This window comes from Leptonychotes weddellii, chromosome 5, assembly GCF_054177405.1.
Source record: "Leptonychotes weddellii isolate Sample4059 chromosome 5, ASM5417740v2, whole genome shotgun sequence".
Lineage (NCBI taxonomy): Eukaryota > Metazoa > Chordata > Mammalia > Carnivora > Phocidae > Leptonychotes > Leptonychotes weddellii.
The window spans coordinates 24629996-24655993 of NC_138373.1; the positions used below are offsets into that span (position 1 = coordinate 24629996).

The following is a 25998-nucleotide window of genomic DNA, read 5'->3' on the forward strand; positions in this document are numbered from 1 at the left end:
GTGTATATATATATACAATGGAATATTATGCAGCCATCAAAAAATGAAATCTTGCCATTTGCAACGATGTGGATGGAACTAGAGGGTATTATGCTAAGCGAAATAAGTCAATCAGAGAAAGACAAGTATCCTATGATCTCACTGATATGACGAATTTGAGAAATAAGACAGAGGATCGTAGGCAAAGGGAGGGAAAAATGAAACAAGATGAAACCAGAGAGGGAGACAAACCATAAGAGACTCTTAATCTCAGGAAACAAACTGAGGGTTGCTGGAGTGGTGGGGGATGGAAGGAATGGGGTGGCTGGGTGATGGACATTGGGGAGGGTATGTGCTATGGTGAGCGCTGTGAATTGTGTAAGACTGATGAATCACAGACCTGTACCCCTGAAACAAATAATACTTTATATGTTAATTAAAAATTTTTTTAAAAAAGAAGTTAAAAAAAAAAAAAACCTTTATGTCCTAGACTGAAGTAAGGTGCTTGGCGAGTCTTGGAGAAATAGGGTTAGTCATTATTCAATTAACGTCAAATCAGGCTTTAAGATTTAAAGAATTTCATATTTCTTCTTAATAATTGTGATTAGGGGCACCTGGGTGGCTCAGTCGGTTAAGCGTCTGCCTTCAGCTCAGGTCATGATCTGGGGGTCCTGGGATCAAACCCCACGTCAGGCTCCCTGCTCAGCAGGAAGTCTGCTTCTCCCTCTCCCTGCTCATGTGTTCTCTCTCTCTCTCAAATAAATAATTAAAATCTTAAAAAAATTGTGATTAAAAATGCAGGGACCCGATATTTCTCTTGAAAATACAAAATCAGGTAATAAAACTTGGGAAGAAAAAAACCTTTTAGGGGCGCCTGGGTGGCTCAGTCGGTTAAGCGACTGCTTTCGGCTCAGGTCATGATCCTGGAGTCCCGGGATCGAGTCCCGCATCGGGCTCCCTGCTCGGCAGGGAGTCTGCTTCTCCCTCTGACCCTCTCCCCTCTCATGTGCTCTCTCTCTCAAATAAATAAATAAAATCTTAAAAAAAAAAAAAAGAAAAAAACCTTTTAGTATTTTTCCTCATATTCTTGAGTGTGGCTGACTTTTTTGTTTGTTCATTTCCAGCCTTGAAAGTGAATGACACCTCATAGGTGACTGCCCAAGAGGGAAGAGAAAGCTCAATGTGGTCCATCTGGCTCCTTCTCTAAGTGTTACCCCATACCTCCAAAACATGAATGAGTTTACTATCCACAGAAAAGCCTTTCTGGATTCAGTATCATAGAGCCAGAAACAGAAAGCCCCAAGTTATCCCAGCATTCTGGAAGGAGTTCTAAACAAAGTCAGAAAAAGACATTAATGGGGCACCTAGGTGGCTCAGTCGTTATGCATCTGCCTTCGGCTCAGGTCATGATCCCAGGATCCTGGGATTGAGCCCCACATCGGGCTCCCTGCTCGGCGGGGGGCCTCCCTCTCCCTCTGCCGTTCCCCCTGCCTGTTCTCTCCTCTCTGTCAAATAAATAAATAAAATCTTTAAAAAAAAAAAGAAAAGAAAAGAAAAAGACATCAATATTCACACTTTCAGAGACCTTCTATACCACTGACCAGATCCACGGGCTGACTTCTGTGCTTCTTCTCATCTCCCTCCTTCTTAAAATGAAGTTTTTATTTTGGAATAATTTTAGACTTAGAGAAAAGTTGCAGTCATACTGCAGAGAGTTCCTGTGTCCCCTTCACCAAATTTCCCCCAATGTTAACATCTTACAGAACAAAGGTATGTGTGTCAAAATGAAGAATTTTAGGGACGCCTGGGTGCCTCAGTTGGTTAAGCGTCCAACTCTTGATTTCAGGTCATGATCTCAGGGTCATGAGTTCAAACCCCACATTGGGCTCCACGCTGGGTGTGGAGTCTACTTAAAATTTACATTGGTACAGTACTATTCCCTAAACCACAGACCTGATTTGAATTCACCACTTTTCCCATTAATGTTCTTTTTCTGTTGCAGGATCCAGTCCAGCATCCCACAGTGCTATAGCATCTCCCTTTGTTAACTAATCAGAGCCACCCATTATCTGGTCTTAATCAAGACATCGAGTCTCAGCTCCCTTTTCTCATTAGAGTGTGTCAGAAACTAGATAGCAGACTCCAATGGAATCACGGAGGCCAAGCCCCACATCCCCAAAACCGAGACTTAACTTTATTACAGTTTCGGCTCTCCCAGAAATGGAACCTTAAACCAGTCAATCAGGAGTTGCCTGATCAGATTAGTTACATCATCTACCTGATAAACCCATGCCATCCCCTAAAAGACAGTAACCGTGAGTAACCAACATGCTTTTTTTTTTTTTTTGCCTAGTACAACTTTCTTCTTCCTGCTCCCTTCTGGCTATAAAAACTCTTGCCTCGTACCGCTCTTCAGAGCTCTGTTCTATCTACTAGATTGGATGCTGCCTGATTCATGAAGCATTGATTAAAGCCAGTAAGATCTTTAAAATGTATTCGATTGAATTTTGTTTTTCAACAAGTGTATTCTCACATTGGGCACATTCACTTATTTCTCATTCCTTCAGCCGGTATTAATTGAGCACTTGCCAAGCGCTAGGCAAACAGAACAGGTAGTGATCTCCTCTGTAACAGAATTAAGGAAAGAGTAACCACATGATAGGAAGAAAACTGGCAAGAGAGAAGGGCACTGAGCCTGTGGGAGCCCAGGGAAAGCCTTGGGGGGGGGGGCATTGATACTTGACACCTAAAAGCATGAGAAGGAGGAGTTCACCGGGTGAGAAAGGAGAGAATCCAAGCAAAGTCACAAAGCAGAAGAGGTTCCCCACCCTGGGAACTGAGAGCAAAGCAACCAACCGGGAGGGGATCCAGGGGAGGCCAGAATGCAAAACAGAGCAGATGCCCTCCTACCTGTGAAATGAAAATGTATCAGAACGAACTAATCGATAGCTGCATGTTAATTGCGTTTTCCCCTGTGTCCCCCATAGCGCCCGGTTTGTGCAGTTACCGCCAGCTGGCATGTGCCATTGTCTGGGATTCTCTCCCCTCCTAGAAGGTGAGCTTCTTGAAGGAAGCAACTCTGCCTTACTCCCCTCGGTTTCCCTCCCTCTCCCAGTGCCCAGTAAGCCATTTGCACACAAAGAATCAAAACGTGTGTTTATTGGATGAAGTTAGACTTTCTGTTACATCCCATTCTTGGTACTGTGGCTTCAAATTATGCGAGTTACATCTAATGTGTCAAGCACTATTTTCTCTTGAGCTGCCACTTCTCACCTGCTCTGAGCTACAGGCAGCCCTGCCTGAAGATTTCCTCCCTCCAAACACTAAAAAAGAACCCGCTCTTCTGTCCATAGGGAGGGCGATGTACCCTGAAACAGTGGAAATGTGTGAGAAAAGGGACCAGATTCCAAAACGTGATTTCTCTCTTCGAGGATCATGATTCAGAGGAGGAGGAGGGGAGGGAAAGGGGAAGGAGAGGAAGGAGGACAAAGGGACATCTGAAAGGATGTCCTCAGTGGTTATCCGAGGGTGGCAGCATTATTTTAAATGACATTTGCTTTCTTTGATAATCTTCAGTATTTTTTAATTAAAAAGATTATGACTCAACCATGCCTAGGTGATGCAGCTTCCATAAAACCCCAGAAGGACAGAGTTTAGAGAGCTTCTGGGCTGCTGAACACATGAAGGAGCGGGGAGAGAGGCCCCTGGAAGCTCACCACCCTTCCCCCATACCTTGCCCCATGCACCTCTTCCATCGCCTATTCCTGAGTTATATCCTTTTATAATAATCTGATGATCTAGTAAAAAAAAATTATGAGCATTAATCCTCTTATGATGAGAAATAAAAAGTTAGGTATTTTTATGGGAGAGGGAGAACTGACCTCACCCCTGAGTGGTCATCTGTAGAGGGATGGAGGGATTTTGCTCTGCAAACACCCACTGTCGTTTCCCTGGTCATGCACCTCCATTGTATTTGTGAGATTCTTTCTCCCTCATGGAACGCTGTCTGCTGGGACTGGCAATCAAGATGCCCCACCCTTGCTAGCCCAGGCTTGGGTACCCATCGAGCTGGATCAACACACACATTTGGCTTTGACCTTAGCTTGGCTTCCCCCAACTGCCATGCAGCCACTGTCTCTCATGGAGCTGGTCCCATGACCGGGGACGGTCCACTGCCTGAGAGTAGCTGCAAAGGTCAATATTGGGAGGAGGCACTGGGATGTGGGGAAAGTTTGTTGGGTCCGGCCTGCCTTTCATAGGTTCTCATTTCGGAAGCTTTCGCACACAGGAGGTAGGATTCTTTTCAAGCAACAGAACTGACTCTGGTTAACTCAGAAATTTGTCTCTCTGTCCTCTACTTGGGTGTTTACATCTTGAGTACAGTGTCTTGGGGATGAAAATGGAAAACGGGGGTGCTGATTCAGCTTGCATTTTCTACCACCTGGATTGACTGATTGGTTGATTGATTGATTGATTTTGTACCCAGAACTCCATAGTTATCATGGGTCCTCTTCTTTTTTAAAGCCCAGCTATTTAGCCTTTTTTTTTAAGATTTTATTTATTTATTTGACAGAGAGAGACACATCAAGAGAGGGAACACAAGCAGGGGGAGAGGGAGAGGGAGAAGCAGGCCCCCCGCCGAGCAGGGAGCCCGATGCGGGGCTCGATCCCCAGACCCTGGGATCATGACCTGAGCCAAAGGCAGACATTTAATGACTGAACCACCCACAGGTGCCCCTATTTAGCCTTTTTTCATTCTGTAAGGATTTCCACGTGCTTCCAGTAAACTTTTTTTTCTCAAGTTTCTGTGCTTTGCAAGCTTACATAAATGTGACCCACAGTGAGACAGGCACACAGCAGTCCCAGTATCCACATACACACATAATTAGAAGTGACATAAAAATTGCACAAAATACTATTTACCCTTAGTACCTTAGATGCACCCTTATATTTTCTATTCACTTCTATTTCATTGTTTAAACTCTGTTTGCAACCCCTTAAGCCGATCAATGGGTTGCTCCCACACCTGGAAAGCCTCTCGGTTATCCAGAGTCGATTTCTTTTTTTTTTTTTTTAAAGATTTTTATTTATTTAACAGAGATAGAGAGCACAAGTAGGCAGAGCGGCAGACAGAGGGAGAGGGAGAAGCAGGCTCGCTGCCAAGCAGGGAGCCCGATGCGGGGCTCGATCCCAGGACCCCGGGAGCACGACCCGAGCCGAAGGCAGCCGCCCAACCGACTGAGCCACCCAGGAGCCCCTCCAGAGTCGATTTCTATTGGCTTGTCAACAGTCCTTTCGCTGGTGTGCGGAAAGCCCCCAAATGAGCACCTATGAAAGGAACACTAAACCACGCCGACTTTTCTCTCGGGCAGCGTACTCTCCTTACCTAGAGGACAGGCTCTCCGAGCCAAAAGCCTACCACCGGTAATTGGGAGCAAGCAAGCATAAGTGCAAAGCCGAAACAGCCAGAACTTTCCCCTCCTGCAGCAAACAAAACGTCACTTGGGATCTGACCGCCTTCTCTCTGCCTGGCATTTGTCTAGGCAAGGGGTTGACAAGCCTGCCGGCCAAAGACGCCCACTACCAGTGTTTTTCTGGCTCCGGAGCTAAGAATGGCCTCTACATTTTTAAATGGTTGGTTAAAAAAAAAAATCAAGAAGAATAATATCTCATGACGTGGGAAAATGGCATGAGATCCAAATTTCAGTGTCCAGAAATAAAGTTTCGAAGGAACACAGCTATGCCCATTCATTCGGGCATTCTCATGCGTGGCAGCTCTGGGGTTCCAGCAGGAGAGCTCAGTCGTTTTCAGAGACGTATGGCCTGCGCAGCCAAAAATATTTACTATCTAGCCCTGAACCGAAAAAGTTTGCCAACCCCTGGCGGAAACGCTAGAGGGAGATGAAAACAAAGGTAAGGCTTGGTCCCTGCTCTAGGGGAGCTTAGGATCAATGGGGTGAGAGAAATCAAGGACCCAGGATGGGGAGTGTAATAGGAGGTCAGAAATGGAAGGAATTCTTGAAAAGAAGGGGTGGACTGACAGGCAATATGGGGGCTTCTGGAGGAGGTGAGCCTGGAACTTTGGCAACACCTGTATTTCCATGTGGATGGGACTTGGAGACAATCTGGGTGGGAACTTGGAGCTACGTTGGCATTTTCCTTTACAGAAGGGGCTGGGATCAGCTGTGCATATCACAGGAAAGGAGCAGCGGAAGCAGGGAGATCAATGGACCTGCCACCAAGGCAAGGTAGGATCACGCTTAAGCAGACAAGAAGAAAGGAGGGTGGCATGGCACAAAGAAGGGAGTAACAACAATATCGACAGCAATAGTAACAGTTGCTATGATCTAGCCCTTATCACGTGCTGGGCACTGTGTTCAATGCCTCACTGGTATTACCTTCACTGATTGCTCTTGATCACTATTATGAGGTAGGTGCATATTGTTCCCATTGTACAGATGAGGATGTGAAGGAGACTGATACCCAGATCAGAGGTGAATTACAGAGCACAGAGGGAAATAAGTCTGTTGGGAGGGAGAGAAGCTACGGATTAAGGAGGGTGGGGAAGACCAGGCAGAGTATACTATCCTCCAATTAAAAAATAAATATGAGGGGCGCCTGGGTGGCTCAGCTGGTTGAGCGTCTGCCTCTTGATTTCAGCTCAGGTCATGATCTTGGGGTGGTGGGATCCAGCCCCACATCAGGCTCCGTGCTTGGCAGGTAGTCCTGCTTGGGATTCTCTCTCTCTCTCTCTCTGCCTCTCCGTCCCTCTCTCTCTCTCTCTCTCTGCCCCTCCCTCCACTCGTGCTCTCGCTTTCAAATAAATCTTTAAATAAGTAAGTAAATATGAACAACCAACAAAAAATGGTAGAGGTGGGCCACCTGGGAGGCTGTCAGTTAAGTGCCCAGCTTAACTGATTTCAGCTGAGATCATGAGCTCGCGCCCTGAGTAGGGCTCCACGCATGGAGCTTGCTTAAGATCCTCTCTCTCCTCTGCCCCTCCCCCCTCCTCTCTTGCTCACTCTCTCTCTCTCTCTCAAAAAAAAATCTATCTATGGTAGAGGAGTTTGTAGTTGGTGCCAGAGGCAATGGGAGTTTTGGGGAAAGGGAGAGATAAGCCAAAAGGAGGGGAATAAAAATGCTGGTTAGCAAGGGCAGGAGACCAGCTCCAAGGCCCAGTCTTGAACCTTTGAAATTCACAATGTGCATTAGTCTGTTGAAGATCCCTACCGTCAAGACAGGTGCATCGCTAAATTTCACCCCGCAATTCCCAAACTTATGGACCAGAGTCCTCCCTTTTTCTTAGAAAACCAATTAACAGCTGCTCTTCCTCAGAACATGGCTTAGGAAATGGTGCCTTTGGGAAAAGTCCTCCGGTCATACGAGAGATCATTTTTTTGGACCACGAGCAGCCGGATGGCTGATTTCATAAATATGGCAAAAAGACAAATGGGTCGATGGATTTCTATCTTTAAACCCTGCCTCCGATATGCCTCTCTGTGGAGTCTCCAGATCTTTATACACCGAGCAGCCCCGTATGCTAAGCTAGTAAGTAATCGAACACCAAGGGGTTTAGACTCACTCGCCAACTTCAAGCTGCTTTGCTTTATTTTTAGATAATACAAGTGGCAGCTGAGTACATACTGTAAATCGAGACACCCGATTCCAATCCCACAGAGGCCAAAGTGATTTCTCTCTCAAGGCCATTTTTAGAAGCTTGTTAGCATCTTGCCCAGTATCCCTACAATCTCAGGAAGGGAAGCAACGTGCATCAGTTGCTTAGGAATCAAATACCTCGATGCAATTTGGCAAACACGCAGTGAATTCCTAGTGTGTGCCAATTCCCGTGTTTAACAGCCTCTTCTTTGAAAGGAAGATCTATTAACCAGGCAGGGTTGGTAGATATCAGCCACAGGATATATGGTAATGACCCTGAACTTAAATAAATATATATCATAAAATATTTGGCATCAAGAGATCATAGTCTGGATAATTAATAGACTGCGTTCTCCCTCATTTTTCAGTCCCTTCCGGACTCTTTTGCAAGTACAGACTTTCCCTGGACCGGGTTTCATTTGAAATCATTTTTGACTCTTAAGGATAATTTTCCTAACCGTTAACTCTTGAAAACATGTCATCTTCTTTGTGCCTGAAAGCTGTTTAATTCAGAACCTGGATTCTCCCTGCTTCCTCTTCAGGAGAGCACGTAGGTCATGTAAGGGGAAAAGTGCTTGGAAGGGAGATGACGCATCTCGAGGTCACCTCTCCAGGTTATCTGGTTCTAGTCTTTCCTTATCTTTGAGCTGTTTTACAACTCTGTAAGTAGTAGTATAACAAGGCAAAAATAATTCTCGAGCATATGCAAATCCTCGCCCAGCTGGTAGAGGTCCGATTGACTTCTCTCTCCTTCAAGGAAAACCCAGATTTACTTTTGTTTACCCCTTCATTTCAATATTCCTGATCCATATATTAGTCTATTCTTCAGATTCTGTTGAATTGGGTTATAACATGTACTCAGTTCCATCATGGACTGAGCAGAATCTTTAACATGTGTTTGGTTTTTTTAAAAAAAAAATTTTTTTAAGTAAGCTCCATGCCCAGCATGGAGCCCAGCGTGGGGCTCAAACTCACAACCCTGAGATCATGACCTGAGCTGATATCAAGAGTTGGATGCTTAATGAACTGAGACATCCAGACGCCCCATAACATGTGTTTCTTTTTATATCATTGTGAGCGTCATGATTTTACCTTCTTCTGAAAATTATCTTTTTTTTTCTTTTAAAGATCTATTTATTTTTAGAGAGCACGTTTGAGGGCGGGGAGGGGCACAGGGAGAGAGAAAGAGAGAATCTCAAGGAGACTCCCCATTGAGTGTGGAGCCAGATGCGAATGTGGGGCTCGATCCCACCACCCTGAGATCATGACCTCGCCCGAAGCCAAGAGTCAGCTGCTCAACCAACTGAGCCACTCAGGCGCCCCTGAAAATGATCTTTTAACAATAACAGAGAAAGATACGTTAATGTTTTTCTGTATTCCCTCAAATATGCCTTGTCTCTTGCCCTGTGCCCCATTAGAACTATGGGTGAATTTCTCCTGCTAATGCCCCATCATCCTATAGTAGCAGGCTGTGTCTTCGAGAAACGCATTAGCTAGTGAACAATTATCTTTTCTAAATACAGTTTATTGTGTTTCAGAAATGGAGCTACATTAATGGAGAGGCTGGTCCACCTCATACAGGTTATGCATCTCTCTATCCGTGACAAATTTTTGAATAGTGTTGGCAAATCACAATAGCAATAGTATCTTTTGTATTCGGAAATGGATGGCAGATTTAGGGCAACAGGACTCGCGGGTTGAATTGTTCTCCCAAGAGCAAGGACAGATGTACAATTTAGGATTTAATAATTTATTTTACTGAGAGTTTTCAGGTGTTGGCCATCACAGTCTGGGGGAGAAAGTCCCTTATTAGGAAGGAAACCATTGGGGCGCCTGGGTGGCTCAGTCAGTGAAGCGTCTGCCTTAAGCTCAGGTCATGATCTCAGGGTCCTGGGATCGAGTCCCGCATCGGGCTCCCTGCTCAGCAAAGAGTCTGCTTCTCCCTCTCCTTCTGCTCCTCCCCCCACTTGTGCTCTCTCTCTCTCTCTCTCAAATAAATAAAAATAAATTAAAAAAAGGAAAGAAAGGGTGCCTGGGTGGCTCAGTTGGTTAAGCGACTGCCTTCGGCTCAGGTCATGATCCTGGAGTCCCTGGATCGAGTCCCGCATCGGGACTGCTGCTCAGCAGGGAGTCTGCTTCTCCCTCTGACCCTCCCCCCTCTCATGTGCTCTCTCTTTCTCTCTCTCAAATAAATAAATAAAATCTTTAAAAAAAAAAAAAAAAAGGAAAGAAACTCTTACTTACTTAGCTCCTTTCGAATAGACAGGATAAATGGGTTCAAGTTCTGCTTCTGCCCAGCTTGAGCATTTGGGAAAACCACCGTCCTTCTGGGGTAGGGGTTTCTAGTCCATTAAAAAGGGAGGTGGGGGGGCACCTGGGTGGCTCAGTTAAGCATCTGACTCGTGATTTCAGCTCAGGTCATGACCTCAGGGTCGTGAGATCGAGCCCCTTGTCAGGCTCTGCACTCAGCTCAGAGTCTGCTTGAGATTCTCTCTCCCTCTTCCTCTGCCCCCCACCATTGCCACTCATGCACACACTCTCTCAAATAAATAATAAATAAATAAAATCCTTAAAAAGAAAAAAAGGGAGGTGGAGAAGTGAGCTAACTGTATTAAAAGCTACTCAGGGATTCTAATGTGCAGCCAGAGCTGAGAATCACACAGAACTAGACTATCTCCAGAAATAACAATGTTTATTCTGTGCCCTAGAGAAGCAATAGAATCATAAACATTGGACATAAACAGATAGACATATGCACAGTCTTTTTTTTCTCTCTTTTTTTTTTTTTTTTTTACACACAGTCTTTCTTATGAAGAGAAGACACCTGAATCATCAGGAATACTTGATTTCTTAGTACATGTCTACACTAAGAAATTCATCCAAGAACATTAAAAGAACTATGTATTCTGTCTCCCCACGCCGCCAAATGAAGTGCCCATTTCAAGTTTGCAAGAATGGAGATGTCATCTGTCATCCGTTGGGCTGTTTTCATGGTCTCTTTCTTTTTTTAATTTTGTTTATTTTTTTAAAGATTTTATTTATTTATTTGACAGAGAGAGAGATAGCCAGAGAGGAACACAAGCAGGGGGAGTGGGAGAGGGAGAAGCAGGCTTCCCGCTGAGCAGGGAGGCCAATGCGGGGCTCGATCCCAGGACCCTGGGATCATGATCATGGTCTCTTTCATTACGGTCTGTGTACTCTTTGGGGTGGTAATAAAGAAAACGTGGTCAGTCCCTGGACAGAATTTTCCAGAGAAAACTTCCAGTCCGTGTTCTCTGGGCTGACATAAATCCCCCTCGTTTGGGTAGCAGAGTTAAAGGCTGTTGTTTGAAGGGGTATTTCTATTTATCTTACCTGAAACATTTTCCTTGTTATAAGTGTAAGTGACAATTTCTTCTTCACTTCAATTTGTAGTAAATAGAAATCTTCCCAGGCAGGAATGCCTTGAGGAAAATCGAATCCATTTTGCATGGGGAGATTTCTTTATGCTTCAGGGAGCTCATAATCAGGTTTCTCTTGGCTTACTCCTGAGCACATCCGACACAGTTTTTATCAACAGTGCTTTCTGTGTGTGTGAACAGAAAACTGTGAAGCATGTGGAGAAAAAGAGGCCAGAAACCTAGGGACCGAGGTGCAGAGATGGGGTAGAAAAATCTTTGGACTCTTCTGCTTCACAAAACTAGGATATCTGAATCAAAAAGGAATTAGATCTGATCAGCGCTTCTCAACTAGGGACAAGTTCGCCCCTCTAGAGAACATTTGGCAACGTCTGGAGACAGTTTTTGTTGTCACAACTGGGCAGAAGTGTGGCGGGGGTGGGGGGTGGTACTATTGGCATCTAGTGGGCAGAGGCCAGGAATGTTGCTGACGATCCTGCAATGCAGGGGACAGCCCCCGCAGTACAGCGTGATCCAGCCCCAAATGTCAATGTCAGTAAAGGCCAAGGTTGAGAAATCCTGGACAAAAGGACTCCACAGATTTCCTTCCAGCCCTACGACATCATGATGCTAAAATATGATGTCCAATCCTAAATAATAAGTCTGTTGTTACGACTTAATTGTCTCCCCCCCCCAAATTCCTGTGTTAAAGCCTTAACCCCCCATGTGACTGTATTTGGAGGTAGGGCCTATAAGGAGGTAATTAAGTGTAATGAGGGGGCGCCTGGGTGGCTCAGTCGGTTAAGCGTCTGCCTTCGGCTCAGGTCATGATGATCTGGGATCGAGCCCCGAGTCAGGCTCCCTGCTCAGCGGGGAGTCTGCTTCTCTCTTTCCCTCTGCCTGCCACTCCCCCCGCTCATGCTCGCTCTCTCAAATAAATAAAATAAAAAAAAAAAACAACAACACTACACTTAATGAAAGAAGCCAGGTTACATACAGAACAATTCCATTTATACGAAACATCCGGAATAGGGAAATCCGTAGAGACAAAAAGGAGTTGCCAGGGACCAGGGGAAGGGGTGCATGGGGAGGGACCACTTAATGGGTACACGGTTTCTTGGAAGTAGATGGAGGTGGAGGTTGTACAAGGCGGTGAACGTACTCCATAACGCTGACTTGTACACTTCAAAAGGTTAAGGGTTAATTTTATGGTATGTGAGTTTTATCTCAGTTAAAAAAAAAAAAAAATCTCAGTAGAGAAGAAAGACACATAAAGCTAAACTAGTCCTGGCTAAGCATTTGGGGAATAACAAAACTCTGCTCTAAGGCACAACTGATCCCTAGGAAAGCGGACCTCTTAGCTCTTGGAACCCAGCCCGGGGCCGCCCTGGGCCGGGGCTGAGCCGCTCTTACGGATGCTGTTTGCACCGGATTTAAGCAGCAGGATGTGCTCTGGGGACGCCTTCCCTAGGTCTTTTTCAACAAGATGAAGATGGACAGATCCTGCAGCGGTGGGCGGCAGGTCTCCAGCACGAACACAGCCCTGCAAACCCACAGTGGGGGAACTGGTCTCACCTGGGGTGCTGGCTGTGGAAGAACCAAATGAAACCAAAATGGGAATCATTTTTGTTCCTTGTCAAAATGATGGCCACCTTTTTTTTTTTTTTAAAGATCGTATTTATTTGACAGAGAGAGACACTGCGAGAGAGGGAACACAAGCAGGGGGAGCGGGAGAGGGAGAAGCAGGCTTCCCGCTGAGCAGGGAGCCCGGGGCTCGATCCCAGGACCCCGAGATTATGACCTGAGCCAAAGGCAGTCGCTTAACCAACTGAGCCACCCAGGCACCCCTGATGGTCACCTTTTAAGAGCCACCTGCTAAAAGCATTTCACCCCTGGAGTGGGGCCTGGACAAATCTCCAGCTTTCAGCTATCTTAATTCCTTCCAGGACTAAGGAGGATGCTGGAGATGGAATGTTTATGTCCTCCCTCCCCCAAATTCATGTTAAAAATCTAACCCTCGGGGCACCTGGGTGGGTCAGTCAGTTAAGCGTCTGCCTTCGGCTCAGGTCATGATCCCAGGGTCCTGGAATTGAGTCCCACATTGGGCTCCCTGCTCAGCGGGGAGTCTGCTTCTCCCTCTGCCTGCTGCTCCCCCTGCTCATGCTCTCTCTCTCAAATAAATAAACAAAATCTTTAAAAAATAATAAAAATAAAAATCTACCCCTCAAGGTGATGGTATTTGGAGGTGGGACCTTTGGGAGGGGATTAGGTCTTAAGGGTGAAGCCCTTATGAATGGGATTAGTGCCCTGATCAAGGAGACCCTAGAGAACCCCCTGGCCCTCCGCCATATGAGGATGCAGCTACGGGACAGTCTGTGAAGCAGGTCCTCAACAGGCACAGAATCCGCAGGTGCCTTGATCTTGGACCTATAGCTTCTGGAACTGTGAGCAATAAATTTCTGTTTTTTATAAGCCACCCAGCTTATGGTCTTTTGTTATAGCATCCTGAGGAAACACAGGAAGCAACACAGGAGTTAAGGAAAGCCTGGTTAGGTCTTTTCCTCTGCTGATTATTGCCTATTTCCCGAATTTGTCTGAGACCAGGATTATGGGGAGTGAGTGTTTTCATTTCTCAGCCCTGGGAACCACCAGGGGAAACTGGAAATGCAAAGAGAGAAGATCTGAAGGAACATGGTCCACCCAGTGATGACCCAGATTCTTAAAATAGAGCTCCACAAACTCTTGCAGATGCCTTTCCTTTTTTAAAAAAAAATGAAATTCCAATGGAATTTTTTTTTTAAAGATTTTTATTTATTTATTTGAGAGAGAGAATGAGAGACAGAGGCACGAGAGGGAAGAGGGTCAGAGGGAGAAGCAGACCCCCTGCTGAGCAGGGAGCCCGATGTGGGACTCGATCCCGGGACTCCAGGATCATGACCTGAGCCGAAGGCAGTCGCTTAACCAACTGAGCCACCCAGGCGCCCCTCCAATGGAATTTAATAGACTTGGTTGTTTACAAATAATTGTAGAGGAAAAGTATGAACTTCTTAACCAGAAAGTCTAGAGATTCAAAACCCTTCTCTGTTCACTAATGGGGCAAGATTTCCGTCTCTCTGCTCCTGGATATATATTTGTACGTAAGTACACACACACACACACACACACACCTCTTTATAGGATTGCGGCGAGGATTAAATCAGATGAAATTCTCTCTCCTCGATTCTGAGACCCACCTTTCCCAGCACATTTTAACCTTTCTGAAGTTAGGATGCCTCTTCCCCATTCCACAAATGTGTAACCTAACACAAATATATAAGTGTGATAATATTAGAGGATTTTTTCCCCCCAGGGAAGTAGTTTTTTAATTTTCTTTTTTCCTTGGCTGACGGCTGCCACCTCCTCTTTTTTTTTTTTTTTAAAGATTTTATTTATTTGACAGAGAGAGACACAGCGAGAGAGGGAACACAAGCAGGGGGAGTGGGAGAGGGAGAAGCAGGCTTCCCGCCGAGCAGGGAGCCCGATGCGGGGCTCGATCCCAGGACCCTGGGATCATGACCTGAGCCGAAGGCAGACGCTTAACTGACTGAGCCACCCAGGTGCCCCGCCACCTCCTCTTTCTTCCCTCCCATCAGCCCTGTCTCCAGTCCCTTCCCCCAGGTATCCTGGGGCAGCAACTTACTATACATCCTTCCGTGCTTTTCTCCTACTAATAAGATTGCACACAGGCATGTGCACACACACGGATGCTATATGTTACATGTGCTATGGAGAGAGACAGACACAGAGAGAATGTGACATACATTTTCCTGGATTTCCTTTTCCTCCCTCAATCATACTTCTAAGACAACTATTATTGCTCTCCTTTTTTCTTTTTATTGGCTTCAGAACATTACACAGTGGATGAACAATAATTTATTCAACTATCCTACTGATGGGCCTTCATTTTGTGTCCAGTTTTTTTTTTTTGCACATATGTTTTTGTATGCTGGTGTTTTTATTTCTGTTGGATAGAGTCCCAGGAGTCGGGACTGCTAGGTCAAAGCATATGAGCCTTTTAAATTTTAATAGATGTTACCCGGTTGCTTTCCATAAAGCCTGGAACACGCCAGACAGTTCCACCAGCAGCATCTAAGATGACTCTGTTCTCTGCATGAAATTAAAAGGCCTTTTAATGGCCCGGTATATTTAATGTGGCCATGCTGGGTTTTGTTTCTGTTGTTCCAAAAAGATGTGAGTGACTCTGAACCGCCTCTGTGGACGTCTAATTGTCAAGGAGATATGACTCATATGCAAAGCACCTCGCCAAGCCTACGCTCATCATGACATTGTTAGGACACTGCCAGTTGGCAGTAACCAATGCCTGGTATTTTGTACCTGATCTGAAAATCTCACCTCTTTCCCTGGAAGCAGGAAAGCAAGAATGCTCATCTAACTGCAGCATCGCGAACAAACCGTCTAAACCAGGAGATGGGGCAGGGGGTTCAGACCAAGACTCCAGCTAACTTTATTCTTTGGTTTGATGATTTCAAAGGGTTGCAAAACACGATTAAATCCTTTGCACCTCAGTCTTTGTGGATTAACAGCCACCTAATTCTGCAACTCTTAATTGAATGAGAGGCTTCTAAGTGCTGGCCAATGTGATAGATTACAGGCATTCAGCACGGAGCAGCGAATATGACACCCAGGGTTTTTGCAATCATTGTTCTCTCACAAGAAGACGGGAGCACATCACTGCACCTGGATTTGCCCGTAAAACGTGGTTTGACCCTATTAGGACTCATCATCTCAAGGGCCTTCAGAAATACATGTATAGCAAAACAACTGAATTCATCTCTGGACAACATTTCACTAAGAGCGCATTGGGTCAGCAAACTGACCTGAATCCTGTCTCCAGTCCCTCATCTCTTGGTCCTTTGGTTTAGCACCACTGGAAACAGGGACTGATCCCTGTAGACCCCCTTTTCGCAGATTGGTTGAGGTATAATTGACCGACGATATTGTAAGATCTTTAAAGTGGACATCATGGTAATTTGTTACGGGGATACACTATGAAACAACTCCTATCATCTAGTGATTAACACACCCATCACCTTACCTATTACTCTTGTGTGTGTGGGTATGAGAGAACATTTAAGTTCCACTCTCTTAGCAAATTTCAACTATATGATACAGTATTATCAACTGTAGTCACCAGGTTTTACGTTAGATCTTCAGACCTTATTCATCTTATAACTGATAGTTTGTACCCTTTTTGCCAACCTCTCTCTCTCTTTCCCTCATCCCCCAGCCCTAGCAACCACTTCTCTACTACATTTCAATGAGCTTGAATTTTTATTCTTTTTTCTTTTTTTAGATCTCACATATAAGTGACATCATGCAATATCTGACTTTTGCTGTCTGATTTATTTAGCATAATGCCCTCAAGGACTATCCATTATCACAAATGGAAAATGGCAGGATATCCTTCTTTCTCCTGGTTGAATAATATTGCACTGGAGATATACACCATATTTTCTTTATCCATTCATCCATTGGACATTTAGGTTGTTTCCATATCTTGGCTGTTATGAATAATGCTGCAATGAACATGGGAGTGCTGATATCTCTTCAATATCTTGTTTTCGTTTCCTTCAAATATATACCCAGAAGTCGGATTGCTGGATCATATGGTAGTTCTATTTTTACTAGTAGACCTTAAATCACTTTGAAGGCAGGGACTGTATAAACATCTTACTCAAAACGCTACTGTATTCTCAAGAGCTAGCACAATAATTGGCATATAAGAGGCCAGCAATAAATATGTTATTGAATGGATGAGGGAATGAATGGATAGATGGGCAAATGGGTGAGTGAATGACTTACCTGTTTGGGAATTCAAATGCACAGAATTGTGGTCATTTTCCAATTTGGATGTTATGGAATCTAGACACTTATTACCATTTGGGTTTCTTTGCTTTTTGGGTTTTTTGTTGTTGTTGTTTTGGTTGTTGTTGTTTTTTGTTTTTGTTTTTTTTTTGAGAGAGAGGCAGGATAGCGGGGGGGAGGGGTGGGGGGAGAGAGAGAGAGAGAGAGAGAAAATCTCAAGCAGGCTCCATGCTCAGTGAGGAGCCCGATGGAGGGCTCCATCTCACAACCCTGAGATCATGACCTGAGCCGAAATCAAGTGCTTAACCGACTGAGCCACCCAGGTGGCCCACGACATATACCATTTATAATGCAGTTGTTCGTGTGTTATTCAAATAAAAATGCCTCCGGAAACCCTGGTCTAGGGCAAACCACCTAGACCGTTCGATCCTTGCTCAGTCCTTACTGGCTGTACCCCTTCCCTGGGGTGAGTCCTTAACCTGTTTACCCACATCCCAAGGGACATGATGATTCCAGCTCTTTACCCTTTCTTGTAAAGACTAAATAAGAAAACACAGGAAAAATACAAGGTAGAAAGTGCTATATGAATGTAAGGGGTCATTATTCTCCCCTTACACATAATCCCTGCACCTCTTTAGGCCCTCCTGAAAGTGAGAGTGGGCAGCACTGGTGCCCATGTATTCAATCCCTACGACCCCAGGCTAACCATACTGTTAATCCCTGCCTACCGCGTTGCGGCTCTTAGAAGACCCTCCTTTCTTCCTACCTGTAATCAACTACTAATGTCTTCTCCCTTCAGGATATTTGATTCACCACTTCCTCCCCGCCCACTGCCACTGCTTTAGACCCCAGCCTAGGTGACCTCATGCCCAGATGATTCCAGAACCTTCCAGTTTCCCTGCCCTTCCATCCAGGGTGCAACCACCGCTGGACCAGTCTTCCTAAATGCTACTTTCTTTACCTCTATCCCTTGTCCTGCTCCAGACACCTGGCATGTTTACTCTGGCCGAGTGTAGCGACCCTGTTCAACCCACCTCCCACCTCAAGCCTCCTCCTGAGGCAGCCAAGTTCATGCATGCCTCCAGCCACGGGCATCCGCTTTGTCACCTGCATTCTTTTTTTTTTTTTTTTTTTAAGATTTTTTTATTTATTTGACAGAGAGAGAACAAGCAGAGGGAGAGAGAAGGAGAAGCAGGCTCCCTGCTGAGCAAGGAGCCCGATGTGGGACTCGATCCCAGGACCCCAGGATCATGACCCGGGCCGGAGGCAGCCACTTAACTGACTGAGCCACCCAGGCGTCCCAGTCACCTGCATTCTTTTTTGAGGCTGTCCCCCCACTTTGACGTCCCTCATTCTCTCTTTCTCTCCAGTTGTCTAAATATACCCAGTTAAGGCCCACTTTGTATCCTGCTCTATCAACACTGTCTCCCCCATTTACCGAGGGCACCACGTTCTGTGCCAAAGGCTTTCACGTATTTTCTCTTTGGATCTTCTTCGTTACCATATGAGGCAGGTCCTGTGATTAGCTCCATTTTATAGAGGAGAAGACGGAACCTCAGAGAGGTTAAGTAAGCAGCCCAGGGTCACACAGCTTATGAGGGATAAAGCTAGGATTCAAATGTAGGCAGAGCACCCACTCTCCAACATGACATTAATTGGCCCCTCTGTTGCCCAAGAAGTCTTTCAGAATCAGTACAAAGAATCACGAAGATGTACTAGAAACACTAACTGACCTTACCCGTCTGAATGAATGGCAGCCCCAGCCACTCCCAGGAGATCAAGAAGGCAGCAGGACTAAGTCACCCAGGCTTGGGTTCGAGTTCCAGCTCTGCCCTCTATGGGCAGAGTGACCTTAGGCAAGTTGCTTAACCTCCCTGAGTCCCAATTTCCTCATCTGTAAAATGCAACAAATATCTCCACGTACTCACATCATAGGGTATTTTATAAGGAGTGAATTAGAGGATGGATATAAACACATCCACGGAGCAGGCATGTAGGAAGTCCCTGTGCAGGTTAGTTTTTATAATCATTCCCTTCTACTGCCCTTAGAATAATTGTTTTTTTCTCCTCTAACCATCCCTATGTGTAGAGGCATTTTAAGAAAAAAATAATTATTAGTAAGTCGACTCTGATTCATTCAAACAAACTTATTCTAAGAGTCTGGTCCTTAAGCGCCCCCCCTTGGACCCTGCAGGAAAGTTTTGTCTCAATGGGGAGCTGAGCCTTCTATGTCCAGCCTTCTGTGAACTTACCCTGGGCTTCAAAGTGCACTCACCTCCGGCTCTGGTCTCGTCTCCCTCATGCATACAGAGCATAGCAAGCATTACTCATACATTTACAGTTCCCTAGTCACACGTGCTGCTTCATGTCTATGTCTTCACACATGCTGTTCCCTCTGCCTGGAATGCTGTTCCTTGCAATCAGTAATGAAATACTGTCCATCTTTTCAGGCTACTTCAAGAACCACTTTCTCTCCCAGACCCCAGAACCATCCCTCAAAATACACGTAACATAAAATATGCCATCTTAGCCATTTCGAAGTGCATAGTTCAGTGGTATTCGGTACATTTCCACTTCTGAGAGGAGGAAATTGAGGTCTAGGGAAAGTAGGCGACGGGCCCAAGATCACGAGGCGAGGAGGCAGCAGAGGGAGGCCTGGAACACAGACAGCCTGAGAACTCCTTAAGGGTGGGTCTTTTTCCTCTCTGTGCCTCTGAAGCTAACACCCAGTAGGGGCTCAAGCCTGCTGAGTAAGTGAACAGTGAAGGAATGAATGAACCGCATAGGCAGCATCCTGGGAGGAGCTTTGTGAGTGCTGGTCTGAGTGGCTACACCATTAGCATCTGCCTGTGCTGGTCTCCAACCCACAGGCTCATCCAGATAACAGATGATTCACATCCATGAACCGGACGGACCCCGAGTCCCAGGACTTGAGAGCCAACGAGAAAGAAACAGGGAAAAAAAAAACAACCACCCTAGTGCATGGACCCTGGCCTTAGGGATCCCCACCTCCTTGCGTGGGGCCAGGAAGCTCACCGAAATGCCGTTCTCTTCACCAGTAACCTCTCGAAACCCTGCTTAGCCTTCAGGCCCAATGCAAACGCTCCTCCTTGCTGTCACGCTGGGGTCCCCCAGGAAGAACAGAGCTTTCCTTCCTCTCATCTCCCCACTGTCCCTTCATTTAGCCTTTGTTTCTTGTTCCTGGTATTACGAATTATGCTGTTCTTTACTTCTGTGTCTCCATGCTCCCCAAATCTGGAAGCTTCCTAAGGATAGGGGGCTGTGTCTTATCTCATCTCTAATCTCCGCAGCATGGCAAAGAGACCCGGGCGACAGTCACAGAGGTCTAGAATCGGGCTCTGCCACATACCAGCTTTGGGACCTTCAGCAAGTTTCTCAACCTCCCGAAGCCCCAGTGTCCCCAACTGTAAAAAGGGAATAAGAATTCAACTGACTTAATAGGGTTGCTATGAGAATTTAATAAGCTCAAGTTCACAGCCAGAGCTCATTAACTACTATTATTATTAATAAGTCTTTAATAACAAATCAGAGACCAAGAAGAGGCACAAATAGTTTTTCCTTCAATTAACACATAAGAAGGAAATGTTTGCAAAAATGAAACAACAGGGACGCCTGGGTGGCTCAGGCGTTAAGTGTCTGCCCTCAGCTCGGGTTGTGATCCCGGGGTCCTGGGATCGAGCCCCACATCGGGCTCCCTGCTCAGCGGGGAGCCTGCTTCTCCCTCTCCCTCTGCTACTCCCCCTGCTTGTACTCTCTCTCTCTCTCTCTGTAAAATAAAAAATAAAAGATCTTTAAAAAAAAGAAAGGAATTCCTACCACTTATCAATGGGATTGATTAAGAAAGAACCAGGACCACAGCAAAGGATAATTACATTGATCCTCACTTGCTCCCTGTGGTCTTATTCTCCATCCAGGAGCCTATGTGAACTTTTAAGAACAAAACCCAGCTCATGTTAGTCTTCTGCTTAACACTCAGCAGTAGCTTCCTCTGTAAAAGGAATAAAATCTGTACTTTTTTTTTTTTGTAACCACAACCTACAAGTTCCTACCAGTCTGACTCCCCTCTGATTCATCTCCATTCTCTTCCCTGACTCTCTAGGTGCCAGCCACCCTGGCCTTCTGTCTCTTCCTCTTACACAGCAAGGACCTTTGCATTTTTGATCTCTGACATTTACCAGCAAAATGTCACCTTCTTAGAGAAGCATTTCCTCACCACCAGATGGGAAATATCCCTCCCCTGTAACACTTACCATTTGAGCTACATTATTTGTTTGCCTGTGTATTATCAGACACCTTCACTTCCCTGAACAGAAGCTCCCCATGGGCAGGAGCCCTGTGTGCCTTGCTCAACACTGTATCCACAGCCCCTAGAACACTTCCTGGAGCTCACAGAGCACTCACTACCTATTTACTGAATGAATACATGGGGGAGGGGCAGGGGGGAAGCAGATTACAGCCATTTTTCACTTTTTATTTTCGTATTTCAGATGAATTTCAATTTTTCTAATAAATGCACATACTAGTCTGTACATTCAAAAAAAGAAATCATGCCAGAACAAAATAAAACTGAGATAACGAAATTAGCATCATCAGACAGAGGAACACAAAACCTTTGCCAAAAATCAATTATGTGGATCACCGGCAATCCATATTATTTACGCCTCCCCACTGTTTATACCTGAAACATTGGCCAGTGGACCCATCTGCTTGCTAGTCAGCACACACCCTTGGACTTTTAAATAATCATCACCTCCTCTGGTGATCGAGCTTTCTGCTTTGTTCCAATCCCCTACTCTCAGCACATTTATTTCTACCTCTGTGCTTTTGCCAATACTTTTACCTCTAGTGGCATTTCCTCCCCGCTGTGCCACTGCCCCCCTCACCCCTGCCCACCGCCGCCCCCCCCCCGCCCGCCCACACACACACCCTGCATTTGCCCTGTCTGAAATCTTGATCATCCCTTATGGGACATGCAAACCTATCATGAAATGACTACGACCACAGACAACTGTGCTTTTAACAAGCTCCACGCTTTTTTCAAAAGTCACCTTGTCTTTGTGTCTCTCACAATTAATTACAGTTGGTTGAAAGCAATATTTTTATACATCTAACCACACTGAAATGTCACTATCCATTTTCCAACTGAGTAAAAAGAAAAAAAAAAGAAAACTAACTCACTGCTAGTGGGAAAATGCTGTCTAAGGTGGATGGAAGCAATTGCTTGGAATCCTTCTCAAAGGAGAAAATACCAGGTGGTTTACAAGGGTTTAAAAGCCATTCCTCCATACATTCCCATGAGGAGGAACGTGGTGTATACACAATCATCATCTGCAATTTACAAAGCAATGGACACAAGCAAGAACCAACTGGTGAGCTTGGAATAACCTTCTCCCATGCTGTCGGAGGCCATCCGCTTATGTCCTATTATGACAACTATTCAGCACTGATTGAGCACTTACAGTGTGGCAGGCTCTGTGCTAAATGCATTCTATACATTGTCTCATTTAATCCTCCCACAGCCTGAAGTGGTCATTATGATTATTATCCTGCAGGGGGAGGTTATGGAGAGGACATGACCACCCTTTGACCCAAGAGCTGCCCCCCACCCCAGCAACTAGAAACTCCTCGCCCCCTCCCCGTCTTTGAAAAGTACAAGCATTTTCACAGTGAGAGCTGTTCCAAGGGCACAGCCTTGAAAGAGTAAGGTGTTATGGAGACCATCTGGAAGTACACAAAACTGAACCCTGTTCAGGCCTCCATAAAAACTTTTTAAGATTCTGACGGGCAGGTATGGAGTTCTACTGGTCTTGCAAACACCTATAAATTTCCTTGCTTATTACTCATGCCATCTGGAGCGTCCTGACTCTCTCTTTGTCTCTCCTTCCTTCCTCTCTGTGTATGGGGGGCCGGTTTTGAATTTCACCTTGGGGAAGCTCCCAAAGTCTCAAACCCATTATACAGATAAGGTGATTGACACACAGAGAGGTTCAACAATTTCCCAGGGTGGGGACGCCTGGGTGGCTCAGTTGGTTAAGCATCTGCCTTCGGCTCAGGTCATGATCCCAGGGTCCTGGGATCGAGTCCTGCATCGGTCTCCTTGTTAAGCAGGGTGCTTGCATCTCCCTCTGCCTGTAGCTCCCCCTGCTTATGTTCTCACTCTCTCTGACAAATAAATAAAATCTTTAAAAAAAAAAAAATTACAGGGCGCCTGGGTGGCTCAGTCGGTTAAGCATCTGCCTTCGGCTCAGGTCATGATCCCAGGGTCCTGGGATCGAGCCCCACATCGGGCTCCCTGCTCGGAGGAAAGCCTGCTTCTCCCTCTCCCTCTGTCTGCCGCTCTGCCTACTTACGCTCTCTATCTCTGTTAAATAAATAAATAAATAAAATCTTTAAAAAAAAAACAATTTCCAAGGGTGACAAAGCAACAAAGTGTTAAAGCTGGTTTGGACCCATTTAACCTGACTTCAAAATTCCCATTCTTTGCTGCTGTACTATACATATCTTCCATCCAAAAACTGTAGTTAAAATTGAAGATAATAGTTAATACAACTTATACTGAAAATGACCAGTTCTGCAATCTTCCCCCCGCCTTTTAAATTCTTTTTAAGGGGTGTCTGGGTGGCTCAGTTGGTTAAGCGTCTGCCTTCGGTTCAGGTCCTGATCTCGGGGTCCTGGGATCAAGCCCCGCGTTGGGGAGCCTGCTTCTCCCTCTCCCTCTGCCTCTCACCCTGCTTGTGTGCTTTCTCTTTCTCTGTCAGATAAATAAATAAAACCTTTTAAAAAATTGTTTTTAAGTAACACATACTCAGCGTTTAACATAAAATATTTAAATATAGGTAGAAGTTAAAGCATGTCTTCTTTTTTTTTAATTTTTATTTATTTATTTCTAAAGTAATCTCTATGCCCAGTGTGGCACTCGAACCCCTGGCCCTGAGATCAAGAGTCTCATGGTCAACCAACGGAGCCATCCAGGAGCTCCAAGCATGGTTTCTTTTTAATGGGCCTCTTTTTATTTGCCTCCAGCATTTCATGCATTACAACTTTCATTGGCTTGGCAGTTGTTATTCCATAGAATCAATAGTACTAATTTTCACACGTCATTAAAAAATAAATGGAGGTCCAACATGTTATGGTATGAATCCATAGATCCCAGGGAAGTTGAGAGGGAGTTCAAAAAAAGCCACTTGGATCAAAAAAGGTCAGGGGGCACGTGGGTGGCACAGTCGGTTAGGTGTCCGACTCTTGGTTTCAGCTCAGGTCAAGACCTTCGGGTTGTGGAATTGAGCCCTGTGTCAGGTTCCGCACTGGGCGTGGAGTCTGCATGAGATTCTCTCTCCCTCTCCCTCTGCCCCTCCAGCTCATGCTCTCTCTCTCTCTCAAATAAATAAATAAATCTTAAAAAAAAAAAAAAAGACTTAAAAAAAGGTCAGTTTGCAGACATGAGTCCAGAGATCAAAGTTTTCTAAAGGTAACAATCCTAGATTTATGATTCAAAAGGGGGACTCTGGATCAGTGCCTTAAGAATATTTCAAGTTTGAATGGGAAACAAAAAAGCAGATTTGGGGATCCATTGCAGAAGGAGATCAGAAACTGTGGTCTTGTATGTGAATAGGAAGCAAAAGTCAGAGTCTTTGATGGTTTGGAACAGAGAAGATGAGAAAGCCTTTCTATCAGACTTTTAACAGTTTGCAGCCTAAGACTCAGAAGGAAAAAAATTTCAGGAGCTAAAATGCTATAAATTAGGTGTTCGGTGCGATTTTCCTGTACGTTTGAAAACTGTCCTAACAAAATGGCAAGAAAATAAAAAGCTGTAAGAGAATTATTAGGGAACTGACCAACAGGGCAGTTTGAGTCCAGAGTGTTGTTTTATGCAAAGCCTTGCGAAGGATGAAAGGATGGAATCTGTTGCTTCTACAGATGTAGTAATAAAATAATCAAAGTAGCTGACACATACTGAGCATTTACCTTGAGCTTGACATATATCTTCTTACTGAGTTTTTGCAATGGAGCCATAAGGTAGGTCCTATTATCATCTCCATTTCAGAGAACAGAGGCAGAGTAAGGCTTCGAAACATGCCTCAAGTCAGTCCCATAGAGAGCAGAGCCAGCATTCAAACTCAGAGCGTATTTGAACACAGCTTCTACTCTGCAAAGACCCAGCATTCTTTCAAGGCCACTGGGGGCTCCAGAGACTGACAGGGTGGCCACGTATTTGTGTGTGTTCTGGGACTCTCTCAACAGATTGAGAGAGCTTCCTGAAACTGCGAAAGCAATAAACCTTCATGTTAAAAGCAGAGAGGGGCTCTGGGTTCAAATCCTGACTCTGAAGCTTCATTGTCATGGCACCTAGCAAGCCCAGGTTTTTCTAACTGTGGAAGGGCAGTCGCAGTATTCACCTCGGGTGGTAGCTGTGGGGACTGAATGAGATGATGCACTTAAAGTTCTTAGCACAGGACCTGGTGCATGGCCATCTATCCATACAGGGCAGCCATTGTGGGGATTTTTCTGAGCTTGTAGGAAGCAGAGCCCCTCAGCCCGGGTGTCATGCCAAAGTACCAAAGCCAAAAAGGGTTTTCAAAGGAGGAGCCAGGAGGAAGGACCCAGATTTTAAAAGGAGAAAGAAAAGGAAAGAGGTTGGGAGCACCGTGGGTGCCAGGTGCAGAACTAAGACATTTGATTGTGATTTCAACTTGAACCCTTGAGAACCAGAATACAGCTGAGCCATTCTAGGAAGATTTTCTGAATTTGTCGTAACAGGTGTGGAGAAAGAGCACACACACACGCATGCACACACACACACAATTTTCTACCAGGTCAAGGTAAAAAAAAAAAAAAAAGAAAAGCACATTCACAATACTTTGGTCCAACATAAATCTGCCATTGGTGCTAAGCATGGTTACCCAGAGCCAAGGCAGGAAGCTGAGGGTCCTTGAGAAAGGTAAGAGGCCCTTCCCAGCCCAGCAGGAGGCACCGTGCTAGGGTGAGCAAGGCAAAGGCGGGGGCACCACAAAGAGCCCTGGCTTTGCAGGGAGGGCTGGTGCCCCTGGGGCCCTTGAGGCTGCCTCTCTATTTGAAAGCAGGAGTTTTAACCGCTGTGTCC

At 45.3% G+C, this 25998-nt stretch overlaps 2 protein-coding genes across 3 annotated transcripts in view; both read right to left on the reverse strand.

Annotated features, from left to right (window-relative positions):
• Window positions 1-25998, reverse strand: part of BMERB1 (bMERB domain containing 1) — a 110829-nt gene that overhangs the window by 83826 nt on the left and 1005 nt on the right. The window lies entirely within an intron of this gene.
• The window catches only part of NTAN1 (N-terminal asparagine amidase), a 192996-nt gene that overhangs the window by 56123 nt on the left and 110875 nt on the right, over window positions 1-25998 (reverse strand). The window lies entirely within an intron of this gene.